The 12,348-nt window shown below is 50.3% G+C and overlaps 1 long non-coding RNA gene across 1 annotated transcript in view; it reads right to left on the bottom strand.

Annotated features, from left to right (window-relative positions):
- Positions 1 to 450: 450 nt before the first annotated feature.
- LOC131767925 (uncharacterized) overlaps positions 451 to 12,348 on the bottom strand; it is a 107,692-nt gene continuing 95,794 nt past the window's right edge. The window contains exons 5-7 of the long non-coding RNA XR_010836134.1: positions 8,772 to 9,102; positions 1,978 to 3,492; positions 451 to 920 (exon numbers count right to left, since the gene is read on the bottom strand). This is a non-coding gene — a long non-coding RNA (uncharacterized lncRNA). The remainder of the gene's footprint in view (positions 921 to 1,977; positions 3,493 to 8,771; positions 9,103 to 12,348) is intronic.

A 12,348-nucleotide genomic window follows, 5' to 3' on the forward strand; every position in this document is an offset into this window, starting at 1 on the left:
AGGGAGGTTCCAGCTGGCTGACCGCGGCCCGGGCCTGGAACAGAGGACGGGGGCTGCAGTTTGGGGGGCAGTGACAGTGGTCCCTCGTCCCAAGCCTCCACGCTGCGGTGCATCTACAAGGGGCCTGGCTCCGAGGAAGGCGGCTGCTCCGTGACCGGGAGAAGCGCAGCTCTCCCTCGGCTGGAGGAGCGTGTGTCCCTAACCGCAGTCACCGGACGTCTGGTGGGGGAGTGGAGGACGGGAGGCTGCGCCCACAGAGGACGCAGGTTGGTGCTCCCAGGGCCTCTGGCCAGGGAGCGGAGACCAGCGCAGGTGGACGGAAGCTTATTAGACATTTTCCGAAATACCTCAGGTCTAATCCCAACTTTAAATCTCTGAAGATTCAAAATGGGAGACTGAATCATGGTCTCGGTGAAGTCTTAGGGGAAAAAATACAAAGTGGCTCAGAAAGCATAGCAATTTTTATTTATTTATTTATTTTTTACTAAATATTTAAAGTAGAAGTTCCACCCCTTTCCAGCATGGATTTTCTCCAGGGGATTGCAGGACCAGCAGGCCTTTCTCTTGCTGTGTGTTCTCTCTCCTCTGATGTCTTTTGCACTTTCCCCTACATGGCCTCAGAAGTGAAGAACCGAACACAACAAGCCAAGAAGAGAAAGTTCAGCCGTTTCAGAAGGTTTAGAGAAACGTCTAGATTGTGGAACCGTAACAGTTCTGGACACTTCCTGTGCATCACCACCACGGTCTTGAAGCTCTAAGAAAGAAATGGGCAGCATTTCCCACACACGTGATCACAGGATCTCTTTCCCAAAGCACCTCCTATGGCTTTTGTGCCGCGGACGCACGTCCGGAAATCTGAGCTGTATGGCTGATGCTCAGCCCTTCCCAGTCCATAGCGTGAGCCGGTGTCAGATGGAGCCCTGGGGGGAGTGAACGCATGTACTGAAAACATTCATAATGTCACTGTTCTGCTAAGTCCTCCCATAGGCAGCGAAGTGGGCTCGTGCCTGGCTGTGGGGTGCAGGGAGACAGGGAGGCTGGAGGAAGTCTGCTCTGCTGGTCTGAAAGATAAGGAGACAAGCTTCCAGAAATGCTTTGGCAAGCTATTCGAGCTGGTACAGGAGGTGAGCGACGGCGTAGCGCCAACTGTGTACTCGTGGGTCAAAACCAGTTTTCCAGACTAGTGGTGTTCCTCCAAGCCATGCTTTAGGACCAAGGTCCCTTGTGTCACCTGGGTCCCCTGGCCTGAGCTGCAGAAGGGCAGGACAGGAGGAGAATTCAGCCTAGGAGTGCAGTCACCCCACCCCATTCCAGCCCAAACGCAGCTGTGGGCCACTCCCACCTGCAGGAGAGCTTGGGCTCAGAGAGGAGCGTGGGCTCAGAGAGGAGCGTGGGCTCAGAGAGGAGCGTGTGCCCAGGAGGACGGGAGGGATGGTGAGCATCAGCCCGTCTGCTGTGGGGCAGGAGCCACCAGAGAGGCCTCAGAGGAGGCTAAGTAACGTGACATCCCAGCCAGGGTGTCAGCATTTGGATGGCTCATGGCAGTGGAGGAGTCAAGTGCAGCCGAGCCCAGGGCACCCTTGGAGGCCATGCCAGCAGGATCTCTGGAGAATCTTATGTGTGGTGTGAGAGGAGAGGGAGTCAAATGTGGACCAGCGTTTTGGAGACACGACAACTGGAAGAATACAGCCCTGCGAGAGTGGTTCTGTGGCTCTCGTGTTCCTGCCTGCATCCCCATCCTCTGGGGTCTGATAGGGGGTTACTAAAGATCCACGGAAAGAACAGATGCCTGGAGGACAGTGCCTACGGATGCGTGCAGCCCCCACAGGAATGGGGATAGGAGGAAGCTCCACACAGCACGGGAGACACTTGACTGGTAACTTTCAAACTAGCCTCCCAGCTGACTTCTGCCATGGAGCTGTCCCTGTCTACAATAATTATTATAAAATCACTCAGAGAAGTAGAAATGAGACTTACTGGTAGAACTGTGGGCTCCACGATCAGCTGGGATGGTGTTTCTGGGTCAGGGGGAGGCTGTTGTCACATCCTAGGTGGCCCCCCTGAAATGCACATTCAAACACCAACTCGGAAGCAGAATGTCTTTGAAGGAGTTGGCCGCGCACAGACCACCGCGTAGGCCTCCGTTTCTGTGCTTTTCCACACGTGGTTGGGACATTTCTGCTAAAACAAAGCAAAGACCAATACTTCACCAGAGCCTTTGCCACCCCTCAACAGTGTCAGTCACGTCTGTAGTCATAGTTTTCACAGGACGCCTTTTTGTGTCCTCACAATATGTTCTCCTGAGGCTAATAATTTAGACTCAAGTAACTGCCATCATCACTGGAATAAAAAACCGTGTCCACACGAGTCTGTGAAGTGTTCTCCGCCCACCAGTCAGTGCCCAAGTCACAGGTCGTTTAAGGATGTGCTCCTCTGGACGAACGCTCTGCACTGAGATTTCATAACCTGCTGTCCTCCAGGAGCCCGTGTTTGTGGCTCAGGGCATCCACAGCACAGGCGTCGCTGGTGGACGGCGTCCGGGGCCCCCACGTGTGACTGGGCTTCCTGTGAACCCGGAGAAGCGTTTCTGGGCCTCACGTTGGCCGCCCAGTGCAGCGATGCTGCCCGTGTTCCAGCCGCATCTCGGAATCCCGGGTCCGGGGTCAGCGCCCTCCCAGTGGAGCAGCTTGTCCTTGGGGGAGGGCAGGCCCTTGGTTTGTGGTGGTTTAGACTTTGAAGCTTTGAGGCAACCAGACTTTGTGGGAGGTGAGATCTAGGAAAAGGACCTGCATGGCTGCAGACGGCCATGGAGGGCGGACGCTTTCGGGGTGAGACTCCAACACTGCCCTTGGTCTTGGATCGGGGCCACCAGCCCGCAGCAGAGGCCGATCCTGCCTCACCGTGTCTTCTCCTCCCGTCTCCTCTGGGAGAGTCGGTGAGCAACAGGAGCCAGAGGCCCCTTGCATCCAGCAGAGGCTGCTACCCCCCGCCAGGGCTCCCCTAGTTCTCTGCTCCCCCCGTAGGCTCAGGCGAGGATTAAGTCAGGGCCTAGGAGAGGGCTGGGCACACAGGGAGCCATGGGCTTGTAATCATTAGCATCTTCAAATACAGACAGCCCAAGCCCACCACGATGAGCTGGAGCTGGGGTGATTAAAAAGTACCACATCACCATCAGAAAAGTCGGAGTCACATGCAGGCTATAGCTTTGGGGCCTAGTTCTCAAGTTTTCTATGTTTCTGGTTTTGCCTCAATCCTGAATAAATGGAAAACCTCAAACGTGTCCGTAGTGAGCCCACGGCTCCCTTCTGCTGCCGTGAAATCCCTCATAACGCTCCCTGGCGACGTCTCTGGGCTCTCCACTCTGCGTCGCGACTGCACGCCTTAACCTAGTTCCGGGGTGTCCTGGTTCCACTTCCGGCTCTCAGGCCACGAGCACCTTCCTCGGGTTCAGTGTCCGTGGCTATGAAGTGGGGTCGATAATAGGTGGGAGGCCTGGATGAGGTAATACGTGGACAGAGGCATGTTTAGATGGTGCCCGTCACCCAGCAGCACTATATAGGGTTAGGCACCGGTGTTGTTATCACGGATAGAAATCTAGAGACGAGATTAGTCGTTGCCGAGGAGCCTTCCCTGCGCCCCCGCTGAAACCGCAGGGGTGAGGCGGGTTATGCAGAGCACAGCCCCCGCCTCGGTGCGCCGTCCTCCCCGCCCGGTGGAGCGCTGGCCCGGCACCTCCCGGCTGCAGCCGGAGGTGGGGCTGGGGACTCTCACGGCCCCCGGGCCCCGCGCAGTCCCGCGGTAGCAGGTGACGGATGAACCCCCGACCTGGGCTGAGCAACTGGGAAGTTTAATTTCCCTGAACTCACGAGCCCCCGAGTCCTCGCCTGTTGGGTCAGGCGGGAGGGAGAATGTGGCCGTGTCGGGGTCCCCACTCCCTGTGCTACCTGAACTGCCCCCCAAATCTGTTTTCACATATGGGGCCTCCCAGTGCGGTGTGCGTTCTTTAAAAACAGGCTCTGTCCCTTGGAGAAAAATCACGGAGCCTGAAGACCAGCGAGCTGGCCTCTCCCACATGCGTGGGGGGGCCGCGTGCAGCGCCGGGTTCCGGCCGCCTGTGCTCAGCAAGCAGAACCGGACCGCAGGCAGCCGCCCTGCGTAGCAGCTGGAGGTGCAGAGTCGTGACCTCCAGCCTTCGCTTCAGGGAGCTCGCGGGCTGCGGGAGGCCAGAGCTGAGGGGGGCCGCTAGGGTCCCAGGACGGGCAGGGCAGGCGGAGCATATACACTCGGGCTGAGCTCTGAAGCTGCGGGTCTCCCGTGCGGCGAGCGCCGTGGGAACAGGGGCGTGTTCAGGGATGGTGGCTGCGACCCCGGCCAGGAGGGACAGATGTGCTGCGAAGGCGGCAGCGAGGCCACAGGGCAGGTCTGCTTTTGCGAGTGCCCTGGGCCTCCCAAGTTAGCACAGCGCCACAGCACGGAAGCAATGAAACTGGGTTATTTGTAGTGAGGTGGACGGACCTGGAGTCTGTCATAGAGAGCGAAGTAAGTCAGGAGAGAAACAAATACCGTATGCTAACACATATATATGGACTCTACGAAAAAAAATGTCATGAAGAGATTAGTGGTAAGACGGGAATAAAACACAGACCTACTAAAGCATGGACCTGAGGAAATGGGGAGGGGGAAGGCTAAGCTGGGACGAAGTGAGAGAGTGGCATGGACATTTATACACTACCAAACGTAGGGTGGATAGCTAGTGGGAAGCAGCCGCATAGCACAGGGAGATCAGCTCGGTGCTGTGTGACCACCTAGAGGGGTGGGATAGGGAGGGTGAGAGGGAGACGCAAGAGGGAGGAGATATGGGAACACATATATATGTATAACTGATTCACTTTGTTGTAAAGCAGAAGCTAACACACCATTGTAAAGCAATGATACTCCAATAAAGATGTTAAAAAAAAAAAGGACAGAAACGCCTGGCTGGCTGGCGCTCCGGGTGAACCGGGGATGCAGGAGCGTCCACGTGGGCGGGGCAAGCAAAAGCTCACTCCTCCTTTCTTCATATTATATGACCTTGAGAGAAAAGTTAAACATCCAACATTAGAGAGATTCTTAAATGCTGAGTTTGAACACTTCCCACAACAAGAGTTTCAAACTTTAAATGAAAACTTTAGCATGTGCTTGCAAATATCACTCTTTTATATCAGGCTTTGTAAACAAATTGGCTACAGGAATCCGACTCAGAATTTTTACTGAATCATTCTGATAACCACCATTGCTTAACAAACAAGTCTTTGTACTCATGAGCAGACAAGTTATCACTTCGTCCTCTAATTGACTGAATGTCCTGTCTTGCCATTAAACAAAACTGAAAAAATTGATCTCATTAAAATAGACTTCAAATGTGTGATCATTTATGAATCTAACTTGCTTGTCTCTCATTGACAGACGTAGTTGAGATTTGTTTTGATGATGGAAAAGGATTTCTAATTCAGAGGAACTTTTATATTCAACTATTTCAAAATAATGAAACTCTTCCACAAGAATATACAGATGTTTCTCTACTAATTTTGTTCTTTTGGCTTCAAATTGTAACACCAACCACACATGACTGCAAAGCCACCTTTAACATTACTTTTCCAAAGCTGGACTTTTGCTTTACATTTGTAAACTTTTTCACTATGTGTTAATATATTTCAATTGTTTACACTTTGGACCTCACATACGTCAATTAAGTGAACAATTTTTGTAAGACACTACTATCATAAACAAATCTGCAAAGTAAGAATCTCTCACAAAATGTCATGTTTATTTTTCCTAATTCGTTCTTTTTCTTAAAAATATTTGGTTAAACTTCCTTAAGCAGTCAGGCAGCTTAGAAATTCCAGAGTGGTCTTCAGATTACATTTTCTCTAATAAAGATAAAACTGGATGGACAGCAATGGCTTGGATTTTACTAATTCATCATTTAGATAACACTTGTAGGGTAGAAATTGGAGCTACAGGAATATTTTTAACATAAAGAGCTTCTCTCTGTGATTAAAACGGTGCACTCCTTGAACCTTGGGTTTCCAGAATGAACTCTTGGTTCAGAGCATCCCATCTCCTCTTACTGCACCCACAGGAATGGTAGACAGACAGACGCACGTGGGGTTTCCATGGACCTCATTTGTTTCAAACACTGCTTTTGATATTCATTCAGATGCTTGTTATGGTACCGCCTTCAGGACAAATTATTTTCTTCCAAGAATTTATCTTCAGGGATTCTACAGGGGTTATTAACAATTACTAATGTCTATACACAGAATCATCCATCTGCAATAAGAGCTTTTTGACTTAACAGTCTTCTGGATTGGTCTTGTCTCTGTGTCATCAGATATATGCCTCTCAAGAGCACAAAAGAGGCATCTCTTCTATTCCCTTTGCCTTGCTGGACCCAAACATGGTGACTTCTGCAATTGTGGGAGGTGTTTTGCTGTGGCCACTCAATGGATGAGCTCGTTTCTAGCTTCTTAAATTCATTTTGATAATCTTGTAACTAATCTCTTAAAATAAGTTTGTTTACTGCGAAGTGGATGGGGTGGAGGTGAGGCCCAGCACAGAGGTGCCCAAGGGGGTTCTGAGGTCTCTAGCTCGGTGAATGGGTGGGTGATGGGGCTACTGACAGAATGGAACCCAGACAGAGGCTGTGCCTGGGGACGCCAGGTAATGAGTCCAGACTAGGGGGTCAGTGTGAATTGCTTGTGGGGTTGACACATGGGAATATCCAGCAGGCATTAAGGAAATGAAAACAATCAATTTCTACACCACCAGGACATATGTGATCTTTGAACATAGCAGTTGGATGCCATCTATCTATCTATCTATCTATCTATCTATCTATATATATATATATAATGTGCTGCGCATTTGTTAAAGTGACAAGACAGATTTTATCTGAGCTACTGCAGTAGGGGAGAGAAACCTCAGTACGGAGCTGAGCTCGACTCCAGGCGCAGCAGGGACAGCTGGGGAGCCATAACGGAGCACAGTGAGGGTCATCAGGCAATCCACAGAATCATTCCTTCCTCTAGCATCGGTAGCAGCGGCTGGACAAATACTTCTCCTTTTCCGTATCACTACCATTTGGGACGGGAACAGGGTCGCGTTGCTGCGGCTCTTTACTGTCACACGGACGCACGTGAGGATCACAAAGAAAAGCGGTTTGTGCACCGATATTGTCGCGTCTAAGCCGCACGCCTTCACATCCATCTGAGCGTAGGCCTCAGACAGCTCTAGCTTGTGTTGGGTGGCACCTCTCCAGGGTGCCCTGGAGAACTGTGCCCCCAGCCGCCAGGCCTGGACCTTCACTGAGCCTCTACAGGGAGAGGTGAATTGGCCATGGTCCCGTGATACACCTTGGAATACGGAGAGACGTGATGATGGTCAAGGCCACAAAGGGCGGAGTTGGCTGGCCACCTTGCACGTTTGCGCTCTGACCCAGGAAGAGCCATCCCAGGTGGCTGTGCGTCCCAGGTGAAGGGACCTCCGCCTGACTCTCACCTGCCCAGGAGCACGGAGCCAGCAGGTGTGCAGATCGCTCTGCAGTGTTCTCACAGCAAACTCTTGTGCCAGCACTAACTCCCTTTCCAATATTTCTTCCACCTTTCTATGCCCTGAAGATTCACAACCAATGCAAAACTTATCACTCTCTTGAAATAGTAAGAATTTTTAAATGAGCCACCTGTTCTACGATGAGTCAATAATTTGCCTACAGCTCGTATTGTTTCAAAGGCTGACAGTTTCCCCGTGTCCCGTTTCCTTGGCAGCCTGTGCGGTGACCGTCTGGAACTGGGACTCGGCCACAGGGAACGTGGGCTCCGTATCACACACGTGAGTCTATGCAGATTAACTATTCGGCTTCATTGCGTCCTGCACAGATTACTATTTTCTGAGATTTATTTACTCTCCATGAAGTAAAAGCCAGCCAGTCAGACCTCTCCTCTATTTGCAGTCCTTGAGACAGCCCATGTCAAACATGTTTGTCTAATACGAAGGAAAAGAGATGCAAAGATTTGGTACAAACTCGAGGGAATTCCTGAAAAACCTCATAACATTTGAATCTGTTGAGGCAAAAGAAAACTATGCATTAAGTGGTGACTTTTCCCTGATACAGCGCAGCAGACACACCATCGCGTGTGGGCGGAAGATGAACATTTAGGCGACGTGGAAGCAACAGGCCTTCGGGCCACGCTGAGCCCTGTGCCGGCAGCGCCACACGCAGGCCTGTGTTTCCGAAGGGCCTGTGCGAGCAGCGGGCTCCTGCGACCCAGCCCCGCTGACTTCTGCCTGAATGTCGTTCGGTCGGCCCTTTAGCATCAAGGACTGAAGACGTTAGAAAGGACAGGACAGGACGGGGACGCCAGCAAGTTTTCATGTAAAGACGAGAGAGCGAGGGCTCAGAGAACATGAACAGAAATGTGGGCCTTCCAACCTAGAAAGGCGTTCCTGGGATGGAGGAGAAAGAGGCGCACACATGGGTCCGTCCGGAACCATCGTGTAAACAAACTAAGCTAAAGGACAGGAGGTGTGGCAGGAAGGCCCGTGTGCACACAACCAACCGCAGTGATAGGTGAGCAACAGAGAGAGGAAGGCGATACCAGCACCAGAGTTAAGAAGCTTAAAATGGTGTCTGAATATTTGGGGTAGAAAATTACTCCACATTTTGAATTTCCCCTTTGCATAATTTTTACTTATTACATGTACTTCTCTTACCTGTTTTCCGGAATACTCACTCATCAAAATCTACTTTTTACACTTACACCTGATGGAATTAGAGCTCTGGTTTTCGAATGGTAGAGGCTGCACGGCAGTTAAAACATCATCAGGAAGACCCCTGGGACAGAGTCATGGCCGTTGCTCTGCAGGAGTGAGCCCAGCTGTCGCAGGTGAGCAGCCCGGATGCCATCAAAGTCTCCCACTGAGATGGAGGCGGGGGGCCCAGCCCTCTGGGGGAAAAGCCCGTCCTCAGGCTGGCTGCCAGCGCCAGGACTGTACGTCCCCACCACACTGGGGTCTCCCGAGTCCCGGAACAGGGTCTGGAGCACAGCGGGTGCAGGACGAGAGCTGATAAATAAGCAAATGGATGAAATATTGCAGAAGTTAGATCCAGTTTTACCACTAAAATTGTTTGGTCCCATTCCCCAACCATTACTGGAAATATGCACGCACGTCTGTGTCTGTTTTTCTTTTAGGAAACATTTTATTGAGGCGTCATTACATATAGCGGCACGTTCTCTTCTGACAAATGCATTCACTCAAGGAACCCACGTGGGTGACAGAAGGTGTCCACGACCCCAGAGGCGGCCTCTGTCCCTACCCAGACAGGCCCCTGATGCAGTCTGATTTCTCTTGTCATAGTTTTGTTTGAATTCTTCTGGAACTTCCTGTAATTTGAGTCACAGACTGTACTCTTTTCCGTCTGGCTTCTTTGACTCAGCATAATAGGTGAGATCCATTAATGTTACTACGCGTATCAGAAGTGTACACCTGTATCGGGGAGAAGTATCCCCTGTATACACACACCGCAGCGCCTCCACTTTCCTGGTGACGGGCCTCAGGGCTTGTTCTTGTTCTTGATACTACGAACAAAGCTTCGATGAACATGCTGACATGAGGCATTTTGTGGGCCTGTGTGTTCTTTCTCTTAGATGAATATCTGAGAGTGGAATCTCGGGACACAGGGAAGAGGCATGTTTAAGTTTTTGAAAAAGTGCCAAACTTTTCCCCAGACTATTCCATTTTACACTCTATGGGCCACATTTGAGAGTTATGCTCAAATCCTTGACAACACTTGTATTGTCAATCTTTTTAAGTTATTGACATTCTAATGTGTGTAGAAGTATCTCATTGTGGTTTTAATTTGCATTTCCCTGATGATTAAGGATATTGAGCAATTTTCCCTTTCATGTTGCCATTCCTGTATCTGCTTTTGGGAGGTGCCTATTCAACGATTCTGCCCACTTTTGGTTGTCTTTTATGATAAATTATAGTAGTTCTTTATATTATTGAGACACAAGCTTTTTGTCTGATGTATGTACTGTAAATATTCTCCCCCATTCTATGGCTTATTGATTTTCCTAATTAATTTTCCTCTTTTCAAGAGCAAAATAGTTGTTATCCATTCAGAAAGCAAAATAGCCAACTTAGTTATCCCCCCCGCAAAGTTTTAAAAATACAGTTTCCTTTAAAACGAGTATAGCAGACTGCAGGGATTCATTCCGTACCTTTGAAAGAAACATCCTGCTTTATTTATTTCACAGAAGGTAAATCAGTATGGTTTCACTTAGGAAGCTTTCTTGTTTTCATCTTTTCTCATCCATCTGTGACGTGGTTCAGTCACCAGGGCTTATTCATCGAGGATGGAACGTGATTTGACGAGCCCGGGTACTTCTGTCACACAGTCACGTGTGTGGCTCTCCAGGTCCAAGAGCAAAGTTTCAGTTCTTTAGTGGAAAGTTTAGCGTTTTCTTGGTGGCTAGTAAATATTTGTAAATTACGAAAGCAGGGTCCCTTCTGGATAATAGGAGACTGCTGGACATCGGAAGATCATTATATAAAGAAAAGGCTGAAGCAGGAGAGCAGACAAAGGGCAGCAGCAGCTTGAGAGTCTTGGTCAAAAAGGAGACATTTCCAGGAAGATGCCACGGCTTGATGGGAACTTGACAGAGCGCCAGCCGGAGAGAAGCCCTGGAAAGCTGGGCACTGGGGAGCAGGGCGCTACCGACAAGGGCCGCGTCAGGGGAGAGCGTGACGCTAGGCGCACCGGAGGCCAAGCTGCAAACGTGGAAATCATCTCTACTGAATCTGGCATTGCAGAGCGAAAAGTCTACGCGGCGTGCGTACTTTGCCCCGTTAAATTTTGGTAATTTTCCTTTTCTTCCTGCCAATAGCTTGTTTTGTTATCCAGATGGGTAACTACAAATTTAGTACATAGTGATTCAACTTGGAGCTTCTCTCTATAAACAGCTGCTACTGCGATTCAAATGACATGGTGACGGCCGTTAATGGCCCCAGGGTTGCAGCCCGAGTTCACATCCCGGTCTGGCCCCCAGCCTGAAGGCACCCAGGTCCCGTGGCTGGTCAGCGTGGGCGCCCCTGACCAACGTACTTCCTTAAAACGTTCGCATCAGTAGAGAAGAGCTGGTCACTCTGCTGACGAGAGTAGTAATCTAGCGACAACGGTGCAATGAAACACCTGCCTGCAGACGCTGCCCAGTGGAGCCATGCTGCCAGGACGGAAATGCCAGGAGGCTGTGTCCACCTGCCCTGGGCCCCGAACGTGGAGAGTTAGGACGCCCCGTTTTCTAAGACTCGGGGGGTGAAAGTATTTATATGGAGAATGTAAATCTGCTATTGATGCGACTTCAGAAAATCAACGTCCAAGTCACGCGCTGGCAAAAAAAAAAGGAGGAGGCAGGGGAGGTGCAGGATGGTCTCCCCTCCCCGGGCGAGCTGCCCCAGGGTCAGGTCTGCGCGCCAACACCCACACCCGGATACACGTCTCTGCTCCGTCACCAACTGCCCCACTGCCCCTCCTCGTCTGTCCCCATCGTCCCTGAAGCCTTCACATAAGTGCCCGTCTTTTCCATGCAACCTCACTTTTCTCGCCATTGATTTTAAAATTCCAGACAAGCACACTTGTCCCGAGTCAAACTGTACATTTCTCTTCAATATTGATAGCTTTGTTTCCGTTCAATTCTCCTCCTGGGACCTTTATCTTCTTATCTTTGCCAGGGAAACACAGGAACTAAATTGCTCCCATTCATTTTTTTAGTCCTCTGTTGAAAAACCCAAAAAAGGGGCTGCACAGGAAAGAGCAGATTTCACAGAGTGTGGGGTCAGTAAACGTGACCCGCGTACTTCCGTAGCTCGAGGTCTCACACGGCAAGTAACTCAACACCTAAATGGCAAAGCAGGAGCCCCATCACTGGAGAAGCGTCCCAGACCAAACCCAGAATCCTCGCGAGCCCTCCCAAGACCCCGCGCCGGCACGAGCCCGCTCTTGTGTCGGCGGTGCGCCCAGACAGTGCCGTGAAGCTGTCAACAGCAGTAAAATTAAGTTGGGAACAAATCCAATAAATTATTCCTAAAATTAAAGCCCGAAGCAAAGCTGGCACTAAATAAATTTTTTTTTTCAGAAAGTGGAAAGAAAGAAGTCAGAGAGGAAAGAAATGGTGGCAGAAAGGCAGGTTTTGGATCTGGATCTGGATCTATACCTGTACATTACTGCTCCCTCTTTTGAAAAAAATATTTAGTTGAGCCATATGAAGCTGCCATTTTGTAGGTTAAAAAGAGTCAAATACCGGTAAT

The sequence above is a fragment of the Kogia breviceps genome, chromosome 13, assembly GCF_026419965.1.
Source record: "Kogia breviceps isolate mKogBre1 chromosome 13, mKogBre1 haplotype 1, whole genome shotgun sequence".
NCBI classification, from domain to species: domain Eukaryota; kingdom Metazoa; phylum Chordata; class Mammalia; order Artiodactyla; family Physeteridae; genus Kogia; species Kogia breviceps.